This window comes from Danaus plexippus, chromosome 11 (genome assembly GCF_018135715.1).
Source record: "Danaus plexippus chromosome 11, MEX_DaPlex, whole genome shotgun sequence".
Taxonomy (NCBI): Eukaryota; Metazoa; Arthropoda; class Insecta; order Lepidoptera; family Nymphalidae; genus Danaus; species Danaus plexippus.
The window spans coordinates 8,710,198-8,715,130 of NC_083544.1; the positions used below are offsets into that span (position 1 = coordinate 8,710,198).

Below are 4,933 nucleotides of genomic sequence, written 5' to 3' on the forward strand. Positions count from 1 at the left end.
CGTAATTGGTTTGTGTATTATTGCCAATTTGGAGATTATAATTGAATTTATAAGTTGTATGGAAAAGAACATTCAATTTGCTTGTCAAAATAAAAATAAAACTTCTTCAAAAGTATGTTATTTGAATATAATAACTCGGTTTACTGATTTTTATTTATTAAAATTTTGTTTATTGATACAGACTTTAGTCTGTTTAGAGGACAAAAGTTAACAGGGTTCGTCATAACTATTAGTTAGTTTAATTCAAGCAAAAATTTATATTCCTTAACATAATATTCGTGACGTTAAAGTTATTTCGGACAACATAAAACCGGCTTGTTATGTCGATTCATATAGTTTACAAGATCAAATCCCTAACAACGGAATGGCGTTGAACAATATTTTATTACGCGTGAGTCTTAAAACGTCATAACTACAATTGTGAATACAGCTAGGTTGACCAACACACAGCATCTCACATAGACCGGATGTCTGTTGTCGTTTACATTTATTTACATACATATATGTATATATATTTATTATATTACGCAACTGATTCATTGTTTTGTCTAGATAGAAAGATTTCCTTCATTAACTATTTCGTTTTAATATTGGTACCATTGAATGAGGCTACGTCCCTCATCCTACTTCAGAGTTTAGATTAACAGAATTTGTAATTCAGTTTGTATTTTTAATTAAAATTCCTTACATTTATAAAAGTATTAAACATAATTATAATGCAAAACACACGCAATAAAAGCCAAGTAAAAGTTATATTAAGATACGAAACATTTTTATTTTATCTATAATGTAATATTTGAAAAAAATTCCCATATTCTAATATCGGTACGCTACCCTACATACATATAAATTGATTTCTGTTATGTCAGATTTAATATCGTTCTCTTAGAAGGCTATAAATGTTTTATTATAATTTTATAGTACGAATATAACTCAACAGACATATAAAATATTGTTCTCTTTACTAGGCTACGCATTATGTTTTAACATCGGTTAAATTATGTTATTGTTTGGAATGGAAATCAAATGATCATTATCATTGGACTTTGGGCATTGTCCACTAACCTAAAAAATGTATTGACGTTAAAGGTATTTATTATAAAAAATTATAAATAAATATGAATACCATTTTCGTAAAAGCAACCCCGAAACATTAAGCGTCAATCAACATTACAGTTACTTATTTCTGTACTTATTGCCGATGATAATTCTGGCATCCGTTATTTGCCCCATGACTTGATCTCTTAGTCCTAACTCCTCGTCTGAAGGCGTCACTTACGTTAATTCACTGTACATTAGATACACAGAATTTATGATAATTGGCCCTTAGTACATTTGCATTTCCTTGATTAGCTTAACGTCTGCGGCTATTTATTGTAATATAATTTTATGCTCGTGTTCATTTTACGTTAACAGTGTAAATATGTTTCTATTTTATTTGTAATATTTATTTTTAACGCCATTTTAAATGAGTGACAATGCCAAAAGTAACGAGATTCTCCGTCTTAATTAAAATAAAATTTACGTGAAAGAATAATATGTAAATTATTTTTTTTTTAAGTTTTTTACACATAAATACATTACAAAATAATTCAACTAATAAAATACGTTTTACAGGCTTAGAACATAGTTACTGCTAGAAACGACTGTCAACCAAGATGCACGTTCAAGCAGCAGCTCTCCTTTTTGTTGTCAATATTTTTGAATAGTGAGATCTAAGACTTAGTTTGTTTTTTAAACTACATACTTCCAACATTTCGGCAACTTTGCATCAAGCGTGATCGGGGCAGATCATAATAAAATAATAAAATATGCGTAGTAATCCGAAAATATTAGTTTAATGTACCTTTCATATACCACAAAAATTTAATAATTAAAATGTAAGACAATTCGTTTAATAACGTTACGAAGAAATAAATAAAATAAACTGATAGAATCTAAATAATATTTATTAATTTTAATGAGAAAGACGACATACGATATCTATAAACAAAATCGTTTGTACCAGAGACGACGTTTATTTTTGATAGGATTTTGCATAATGTTCATAGAATCAGTCAATTTAAAAGTCAAGCAGCGAGAATGAATTGATTGATAGATCGTACCCCTGAGTGTGCTTAAAATACTCTCCGGAGAAAAATTTCACTGTAATGGATGGCGAATTTTCTAGAACATTAGATTTTGCAAGTAACGAGTCAACGAAATTAAGATTTCAAGAGTGAGATTAATAACAGATATACTAAAATAATCTTAAAGATATTTTTGTTTTTATGAAGAATAATTAAAAATATTAACATATGTAAATTTTTATTACATGTCTTTTTATATTACGTGGAAATCGAACACAAAATTTACAAGAGAATTAATGAATGTCATGTCTGACTTAATTACCGAGAGATAGTTATCGCAACGCTGAATCCAGGACGTCTCAATCGTTCTTTTCGTGGAGATTAATGGTGGTTTGATAAATTATCCGATGGTTAATGGGGTGAATCGTCTCGATAAAGATGCATTCTAATGAACACGTCATCGGCTAAGGAATTGTATTGAGAATAAATTACGATGTACATCAATATTACAGGAATATCTAATGGAGTTATTAAAACTTATTTGTGGTATACATATTTAAGAATATAAATTAAATTTAAGAATCATTATGTACTATGGTACAATATATGTATTTATCGATTTTTCCTATTACCCTGATAAGATTTGGAAAATAATTGAGTTTACAGAGAAAGATCTTCTATATTACTATTGATCTCACCCAATCGTTTTGAATTAAAGTAGTAACTAGTGTGATGCGGATTTTTTTTATGCTATCGGTATATAAAAAAAATATATTTTGTTGAACAAAATTTACCAGTCGATCAGTAGAAACTCATGAAATTCCACACCAACAAAAACAAAAAGCTTTTAATTAAACTTTAACAAAATAAAAAAAATTATAAAACAGATATTATTTTTTTTAAACATTTTTAATCTGTTAAAACTGTTCTTTATTTAAAACCTTTTCAGTTTTGTTTTTACGGCGTCCAATTTTATATTTGAAATACCTATATTTTTTCCGATAGCGTTTTTCGGAGTATGAAATATCAAATATTTAATATGAATGGGAAATATGATAGCAATAGAAGTCCGCTGGTTTTTTTGTATTAGGATTAATTGGATGTTTTATCATTTTTATTAAAATTTTATTGAATTACATAGAAAACATATAAATATTAGAATTGTTTAATTACTTTAATATTAAATTATTTTGCTTATAAAAAACATTAAAATATTGTCATCCACTTAATATCTATATAAAAACAATACATGTCATATAAATCAGTCCTAAGCGGACCCTTGTCATTGCACTGAAATTAAAAAACATAATTTATTTTTACTCTGAATTTTTGGTCGGTCTCTATAAAACAAAGGCGCCCACTTTGATCTCTATTTAATTGCAGGAGGGAAATGCGGCTCGCTAAACACCACTTTAGTTGAATAATTTCATTCTGTTAATCCTTTAAATTATGTATTTCGTTTGGTCTGAGGACAGAATGAGAGAAATAATTGATTATTCTTTTCCATAAAATAATGGAACATGAAGCAGTATCGAGCAGTGAAACAGCAAATGCAAGGTCTCTGTCAATGAGGTTACGATTAATTCTAAACTAGTATGAAAATAAACAATCTTCATCAATCTTATCTGCTGAAGAAATACACTGTTTTTTAAAGTTTTATACTCCATGATTCCCTTTAATCACTAAAATTTATATTTTTTTAGAAAATATTACGTCACCATTTTTTGAAATTTGCTGCTATGTAGATGAGTACCTTTTATATTTTTTGTTCTTTCATAATTTATTTCGGTAGTTTCGCTGTAAATATCACTTTTACTCTTTTAGCCTGACGATATATTTGTATTTATTTACTATTTTTAAATTAAATTCAATGACTTTACTGAACAAAAATGTGTAGCCAGAATGAGATCTAAGACTTTCGCGAGTTTTATTCAGTTAAATGAAACTAATATATTTCTGATATACTACGTAAATTTTATTATTTTAAAACTACATAATCCCGACGTTTCGGTTACTTTTCAGCAACAATAAAGCAAAATAAAATTCCCGTAGTATTTTAAAATAATAAAATTCGCGTAGTATTTTAAAATAATAAAATTCGCGTAGTATATCCGAAATATATCAGTTTAATTTAAATGTGGAGCCAGAAATACAAATAGGCACATTGGACAAAAATAATTATGACGTGTGTTTAAATGAAAGTCATATAACAGAGGGTTCAGAAATTTACTAGAAATTGTAGTGACGAATTCGTTTTTGTTACGAATGATTCACCACAGGACCCTTACTAATATAATTAACAGGAACGTTTAAATACCCTTTTCACGATGAAAAAATATCTGATATATCTTGGCAGAACACAAAAGGGGTTGGCTGTTTACTAAACAGTCATTAGAGATTACAGCTGCGAGTAATGTTTTGCATAAAACAATTATGACGGGCGCCAGTCTAGAAAGTTCGAAGAGAATTTTATAACAAAATAATTTGATGATAAAATAATACTTCAACTTGCCTGTTATTTTATACAAGTTCTGTAAAAGAATTATGAATCAAAAATGTTAGCGAATTTCAAGTAAGACCTCCCTGTTTGCTACGATCAGTGTACTAATATAAACAACTGCTATATATTGTGTTTTATCCTATTAAGTTGTGCATAAAACGGATTTAAATCACAACTACACATGTTTACGATTATTATAGAACAATTTTACGACTTTCAGCACATGTGCGTACGTGGCGCGACATATTCTCCTTCCAATGTAACTCAACGCCTCTGACTTCTTTATTCTAATAATATTATTTAAGTCTTAGGCTCAAAGCGATATTACTTTTTGTCTTATATTAACAATCTATATAAAACATCA

At 28.1% G+C, this 4,933-nt stretch overlaps 1 long non-coding RNA gene across 1 annotated transcript; it reads right to left on the minus strand.

Moving 5' to 3' along the window:
* Positions 1–2,288: 2,288 nt before the first annotated feature.
* Positions 2,289–3,032, minus strand: LOC116765937 (uncharacterized). The gene is made up of 2 exons (XR_009752752.1): positions 2,864–3,032; positions 2,289–2,533 (listed from the first exon to the last, which is right to left on the minus strand). It is a non-coding gene; the product is annotated as an uncharacterized LOC116765937 (long non-coding RNA).
* Between the last annotated feature and the right edge of the window lie 1,901 nt (positions 3,033–4,933).